Here is an 8,178-nt window from a genome sequence, read left to right as displayed (position 1 = left end):
TATATTTATCAGATGTTTATCAGAGACACATCAGCATGAATATACATACAGTTATCTTCTCCTCTACAGCTTACTATATGTTAAACTTTAATAAATGGGATATTTGATTATTTTTCTTGTATATTCAATCAGGTAATTTAGGGTAATGTTCAACTCTTAGCCCTTGCTTCACAAACTCAATCAGTTTTTAAACTATCATTTGCTTTTCTCATTTTGTTATTTTCCTAACTCTGCTGCCGCAGTCATCATATAGGCTGGCAGTAGAGCAACATATGTGTGTTACAGAAACCTAACTGGTAAACCTTAGGGAAATGACAGAGTTCTGGGCCTCACTTCCACAGAAATTGGCTTAGAAGAGTTGGTATGTGGAGTGGAGGAGAGATGGCTCAGTGGCTAAAGTGCTTGAGTGAAAAACCTATTAGAATTTTTTACCCCAGTACCCACATAAAGCCTGATGCACAGTGGCACACGTATCTGGAGTTCATTTGTAATGGCTAGAGGCCCTGACATGCCAATTCTCTCTCTCTTTCACTCTCTCTCTTTCTGCTTGCAAAGAAAGAATGAAAGAAAGGAAAAAGAAAGGAAGAAAGAAAGGGAGGGAGGGAGGAAGGGAGTGCTGGTATGCAGTCTAGAAAATTGCAATTCTAGTAAGCTTTCAGCTGTGTCTGTTACAGGTGATCTAAGTACCACATCCCATGTAATTGTGTCCTGTGTGAACTTACTTACTTTGGTATTTAATGTTTAAATTCAACTGTTTAGAAAAGTCTTCTATTTGGGGCCATAAATAATATTGAGGGAAAACTAATATCAGTGATTCAACTTGAAGATAAAATATGTGGCTGGTATATATAATAATGATATGAGTGAATCAAGACAACTTGCCTCATTCTGATAGCACTGTCATCTCATTGTGGGCAAGATAAATGATAGAGAAAAATATTCTTTTGTGGGCTGAACCTGAGTTCTCAGAGTCACTGATTAATAATATTAATGGAAGAAACAAAGCCTATAATGTGGTCAGATGGGTGCTTATGCCTGGAGCTTTACTTTAATCTTTTTTGAAACCTTTGTACATTGCTATCAAAATGCTTATGTTTAACTAATAGTAACTTTGGATACCTGGTCCTGTTCATGTACACACACAAACTCAGAGTGGTCATTATCTGAGTTTTTCAATTGCTTTTGGTATAACTTCATATTCTCTTCCTGAGTTATGATGATGGAGACATCTTATATCAGGACAGAAATGAATATAATGACAGAATAAGTGGATATTTGCAAGCACTAGTTATAGCTGTGATAGGAAGCTTTCTAATGTTCTACCTCTGGAGTATACACAGCCAACACACCAATTACACACTCACAGGACCACACTTTTAGAAATAGTGGTCCAATATCTCCTAAAGAATATGACCTGTAGCTGTAGAAACTTTTCCTCACTCGGGATCACTAGTTCCTCTATCATCTGTGTGAATACTACTGCCCAATTGTCTCTGTGGCTTTCCTTTTACCTTGTTCTCCAGGCAAGAATTTTTTTTAGCACTGTGTATGCCTGTGTGTTTACAAAAGTAACTCTTCACTTTCATTGTACTTAAAATATTTTTAGTATAAAAATAAAATGATTTTGAAGGGGCTTTTTTGCCATGTTTTCTAACTCAGAGGAATATCAAGGCCCTTTGTCACCTCCTTATCTTATTTAAGATTAATAACATGTCCAATAAGATTGACATTCTGTTCTTGTATTCATTGGTTTAGGGGATAGAACTATGGATATATTCTTTTTTTTTCTGTGTATAAAGGGTAGTATATTATACAAAATGTTCTCTGCATTGCTTATGTCACTTAGTAATCTATCTTGGACATCTTTCCAAATAAGTAATATAAAGCTGCCTCTTTCATTTGAACTTCTGCCAATGTTCCATTATATGAATGGAATGTTCAGAAACTAATTTAACCAATTTCCTAATGAAGTATCTAAATTTTATTTCAATTCTTTGCTATTATAATCAGACCTACAGCAAACTTCCTAGTATATACATTAGATTCACCTACATCCCCAGAATACCTACTTCTAGTAGACCTACATATCTATTTCTATGTATATACACAACCAACTCATTCTCCACTGAGTATGTATACAACTGATTTCTTTTTTTTCAGTTTATTATTATTATTTTTATTTATTTCTTTGAGACAAAGAGAAGGAGGCACGAGAGTGAGAGTGAGAAAGAGACACAGACAGAGATAAAGAGAGAGAGAGAGAGAATGAATGGGCACACCAGGGCCTCTAGCCACTGCAAATGAACTCCAGACACATGTGCCATCATGTGCATCTTGCTTACATGGGACCTGGAGAATTGAACTTGGGTCCTTAGGTCTCACAAGCATGCACCTTAACAGCTAAGCCATCTCTCCAGCCCTGTTGTTTTAGTTTCTTTTTTTTTTTCAATTTTTTTTTATTAACAACTTCCATGATTATAAAAAATATCCCATGGTAATGCCCTCCCTCCCCCCACTTTCCCCTTTGAAACTCCACTATCATATCCCCTCCCCCTCTCAGTCTCTCTTTTGATATCATCTTTTCCTCCTCTTATGATGGTCTTGTGTAGGTAGTGTCAGGCATTGTGAGGTCATGGATATCCAGGCCATTTTGTATCTGGAGGGAGCACATTGTAAGGAGCCCTACCCTTCCTTTGGCTCTTACATTCTTTCTGCCACCTCTTCAGCAATAGACCCTGAGCCTTGGAAGGTGTGATAGAGATTTTGTAGTACTGAGCACTCCTGTCACTTCTTCCCAGCACCATGATGCCTTTTGAGTCATCCCTGTCATCTGAAAAGAGAAGATTCTCTACCAAAATTGAGAGTAGCATTAATATAAGGGTATGAACATTAAGAGAAATGCTTACTGGGACTTTGATAAGCATAGTATATACATTTAGCCAGAGAGCAGCAGATGCTATATGCCCAGGGCTCATGACTACCCCTGTCCTAAGTTTTCAGTATCAAGGATGTATTCCTTCCCGGGGAGAGGGCTTCCAATCCAAATAGAGGGCAGTTGGTTTCCACCATGACAGACATGCCACTATTGCACCTGTTGGCTCATTTGGCCTGGCTGGCCAAATATAAGGCTTGCAGTGTCCACTGTTGAGTATTAAGATTTATTTTTTTAAGAATAAATAATGTAATAGAGGGACAGTGAAGCTGCCAAAAACTTGGCCTGGATGATGGATCCAGCTGTTCACACTGGGAGGCTGAACTTGTGAGTCTGAGACATGCTGTAGCCACAGACCCCTGTGCACTAATAGTTCTCAAGTCAGGGATATGAATGTCCCCCAGGGGCACATGTGATAATGTCTGAAGACATTTCTGATTGGTGCAACCCAGAGGGGTACTCCTAGCTGCTAGAAGGTACAAGCCAGGAGGGGCACAAAATACCCTATCACCCACAAGACAGCCCCATGACTGGATTCTCTCCACAGGTCAGTGGTATAGAGGCAGAAAAACTCTAGAGAGGGTGTTGGGGCCAGAGCTGAGGAGTCCACCTGGTGTCTATATGTTCTTCTTTACCCCATCAGTAGGCCTGGAAGCTGCTAGAAGCCTCTCTGTTCTGGATTGAGACAGAGCAGCCCACCCAGGCCTCAGAATCCTTGCTTTGTAGGACAGTCTGGGCCTCAGGCACATCTAGGCCCAGAGCAGATTTGAGGGAGAATGAAAATGCAGGATGAGTGGTCCTCATGAAGTTTTAAAAAACATTTTTTTTCCGGAGGAAATTAAAACAACCAGGAATCTGTTTGTAAATCCCTTTCTCGGAAACACCATTGGCAACCCTGAGCAGGAGGGATTGCAGGTCCTCAGAGTGAGCCCACTGCTCAAGGACAGCATCCAGAGTTTCGATGTACCAGGAGGCACTCTTCTTGTCCCTCTAGGAGACAAAACCTGGGAAGGTGGAGGAGGATACCAGTATGTCACTGGGGGTGGGCAGACTTGACAAGGCATCCAGCTGATCAGAAATCTGCAGGCCTTCCTGAATGGGGACAGCATCTGGCTCAGCGTTGCTGCTGAGGGTCCTATCTTTGGATAAAGTCTGGTCCACTTCAAAGCCATGGTCTTTCTGCTCCCCACCGCAGGCCTGAATGAAGAACAGCTTGGGCTTCCCTCCAAGGCTGGGACAGCGGGTTCCATTGTAGAAGTTCACAATTTTCTTGAAGGACACTGGACAACTATCCATGCCATAGACTGCACCTGAGAACTGGAGGTGGCTGGTCTGACAGCCATGAGACAGGATGACCACCACAAAGCAGTCCAGGGCACGGTGGTTCCGCTGGGCCATCTCACTCAGCCAAAGCCAGGATCATTTTCTTGGCAGTCAGGTCACACTTGACCTCTACTGTGAAGTGCAGGCAGCAGAATCCCTGTTGCAGCTTCTGGCAGTCAATGTTGGAGCCGGTGGGCATGCCGAGCCCTGACGCTGGGCTGAAGGTCGTGTTGTTAATGATGACGCAGTGGCCGCAGGGGTCCGCGTCTAGGACGTATGCCAGGTCAGCATTTCCCTTCAAGCTCTCCGGAGTACAAACATCACGGACTGTTCCAGAACCAATGTCCACTGGCCTGGGTGTTTGTGATTTGAGCACCTCTGGCCTGAACTGAGCAGGCCTGTGCTGTTCAGGCCCCAGGACCGCAGATGTGAGGTTTCCCAAGGCCTGCATCGATGGATCCAGCTTTATCACTCTTGGCTCCCTTGGTTTAAGGCACCTTGGTCTCAGGACCACGGGTACCAGGTCTAAGGGTCTGATGGCCTCTGGGTCCTGCTTGGCTTCTTGCCGACTGGTTTGCAAGAATGAAGACAACAAAACCTGGCCAGTGTCCTCTAAGCAGGAGATGAACAGAGGAAGGGCCTGCCTCCCTCGGGTCTTGAGATTTTTGACCAGCTGCCTGGCCTGATCCCGCCGAGACCCAGAGCCTACCCGCTGAATGTCCTCGATCATGTCAGGCGTGAAGAGCTCCCGGTGCAGCAGAGCGTCCCAGAGCGGGGCTACCTGCAGCTCGCTCACCAGATGCACTCGGCAGCGACGCAGGAGCTGGCCGTCCTCTTCGTCCATGGCGATCCGACCAGGAGACCCTGTTTTAGTTTCTTGAGGTACGGCCTTGCTATAGCCAAGGCTGACCTGGAATTTACTATGTAGTCTCAGGGTGGCCTCATACTTTTTGTGAACCTCCTGCGTCTGCTTCTCAAGTGCTAGGACTATACTACCAAACCTGACTACTATGGATGTTTTTCAACTCTAATATTCATTTATAGATGCTAGAAAATTCTACATTTATATAATTTTAGAATTATAATTACACTTAAATTGACATATTATTCATTTAAAAATTAAATAAATAAATATTAAATAAATAAATATTAAATAAATTAAATTCAATTAAAAATTAAATTAAATAAAAAATTAGACACTATTCCTAAATCAAACCCAAGAAGTCTTGTTTCCCAATAATTAATATTTTGAATGCATTCTTTTTTGACTCTTTTGTATGCATTGGAAGTACATGTGGATAGTTACGAAAGACATATGATATTACTTTGTGGTTTCCAATATTTTATCATAATTTTTTTCTTATTGTACATACCATCTTTTTTCCTAATTAATAAATATTATAACTTTTTAAACATTGATTAATACAAAAATATATTTTCTTGCTAAAGCTACATTTTCATTGAGAGAAGTAGAAAGGCTTTGCTAATAGTAATCAGTCATTCAGCCATTAATTTTTTATTACATATGGCCATATTTAGTATGTAAATAACACATGTTAGTACCATCCTTTCCCTCCTCTCTGCCTCTCTGTGCAAAATGTCCCAACTTGTGGCTCTAACATTCTTTCCACCCCCTTTTTCATATAATTTCCTGAGCCATGTTGGGAACATTTTAAGTCTGCTTCAGTGATGGGTACTTAGGAACCTCTGCATCTCTGATTTGGCAGGTGTTGAGTGTCCTCAATGTCTATCTCCATCACCCTTGTGCTGATATCAGATTCACTAAGAAAGCAGCACTCTTGCTCATTTCTCCAATTCCTCTGTGATTTCAGCAGGGGCTAGGGTGGAGTGCATTGGTTCATTTATGTCCTCAAGTCCAGCTCCCATCTGAAAAAGAGAAGCAGATTATCCACTGGATAATGAAGTCAGCGCTGGTTAAATGGGATAACTGTTATTGATTTAGAGAGAATTTAAAGCCTAAGGTTAGTGTGAACTTGACAATGGAAAGAAGAATCATTATCTGGATATGATTCTGACTTGTATCCCAGTTCCAGATATGGTTTCCTTTCCACTGAGCAGATCTGTTAGCCAATCCAAGAGCACTTGGTTACCCACCATGGCTGTGTGACACTATTGCACTTCTGTGAGCATCATATCAGGTTGTTTATAGCCATTTTTTATTGAAATATATTTTTTTCCATTTTAAACATTGAGACTTAATTTTAAAAGAGTGATCTTCACAGTTGTTCACTTGTCAAAGTAACAACATGTTGTTTTCAAATTACACATATAGCCCTAACTAACCATAAGAAGACCACCCAGTAAGTCATATTATGCCCAGGAGAATGGAACTACATGATTGAATAACACTAATACAGCCAATTATAAGTAAAATTGGTGAATTATTGGTGTTATGCATCTTTCATTTTGACATTATTAAATCATACTCCAAAGTAACTATGTCAGCTTGCATTCTCATTTATAAGAAGATGTGTGCCAATTCTTGGGCTTATTTTTCTGTGCTATTAAGGTTCTATTCAGAATTTTTTGGCCAATACTTATGTACTACAGTGTTCCACTTTAGTAGTTTTAGCATATCTGGTTTTAGGATCTTTGCTCAAGATTGAGTTAATTTTTGTACAGTTTGAAAGATTTGGAATTAATATCATTCTTCTATAGGTAGAGATCCAGTTTTGACATCTTCAATATTGTACCTACATAGTATTTGTATTGTATCAGATATAAAAATATTTTTGAAGAACTTAATTATAATATTCTTCTCAACACTTATTATTATCATTCTTTTATAGATTTTCCAGTCTAACAAGGAAAATAGACTTGATAGGAGTTATAATTTTGTTACTACTAGTAAATTTTAGCATCTTTTACTTTGCAATAACCATTTGTATTTCTTCTGTTGTGCCTTACATATTCACAGCTTTCCTTGTTTTTCTGTTAGGTTTTATTTTGTGTGTTATTATCCATGAATAGATTTTCTTTATATATTCCATAGATGATTCTCCACCTGCTATTGTGTTGTACTTTTTTTCTCAGATTGTCACAAAATTGCCTTTTTCTTTACTCTTCACAGAAAACAATTTCTTTTTTAAAAAAAATCTATCACATAAAGTTCCCTGAAGCACTTGAAAGTTGTTATCAAGCCCATCCCTAACATGCTTGACTTTTTAAAATTGCTGTTTACTGTGGATCTTACTTGGTAACCCTGGATAGCCTGTAACTCAGGCTCACCTTTAATTTGTGGTGATCCTTCCTGATTCTGCTTCCAGAATGTGGGTATTGTAGTTTTGTGCCACCTCTTAGCTTTCTTTTCTTTGCAGCTGAATAGTCATAATTCCTTTAAATTTTCCTCATAAAACTGATAGTTTGATTTTCTAAAATCATATTTAAACATTGTCAACATATTTTACAATAGTGGCCTACAATAGACAATTCTAAAGCATGTAACATACACAGTTTCTTGCTTCACTTTTTAAGGTGTAGCTGAAAAGGTTAAATCTAAGTTTATCTTTCTTCAATAGAAAAAAAATACATATATATTATTTTTTAGAATTTATTTATTTATTTATTTATTAGAGAGAGAGAGAGAGAAGTGGGGGGTGGGCAGAAAACAGATGCATCAGGGCCTCTCGCCACTGCACCAAACTCCAGATTCTAGCACCCCCTTGTGAATGTGGCTTATGTGGGTCTTGGGGAATCGAACCTAGGTCCTTAGGCTTCACATGCAAATGCTTTAACTGCTGGGCCATCTCTATAGCCCAGGAAATACAATATTTTAGTGAATTATTTGAGTCCTGTTTCTACTCCTTTTATGAACCTATGCTTTTTTACCTTTCTTCTTTGACATTTACTTTTAACTTAACATTGCATTTTAGCTTATGCATCTTTATAACATGCTTAATTCT

At 39.5% G+C, this 8,178-nt stretch overlaps 1 pseudogene; it reads right to left on the bottom strand.

The window, feature by feature from the left end:
• Window positions 1–3,732: 3,732 nt before the first annotated feature.
• Window positions 3,733–5,099, bottom strand: LOC101614397 (annotated as a pseudogene).
• Between the last annotated feature and the right edge of the window lie 3,079 nt (window positions 5,100–8,178).

The sequence above is a fragment of the Jaculus jaculus genome, chromosome X (assembly GCF_020740685.1).
Source record: "Jaculus jaculus isolate mJacJac1 chromosome X, mJacJac1.mat.Y.cur, whole genome shotgun sequence".
NCBI lineage: Eukaryota > Metazoa > Chordata > Mammalia > Rodentia > Dipodidae > Jaculus > Jaculus jaculus.
This window is presented reverse-complemented; position numbering and strand designations above follow the sequence as displayed.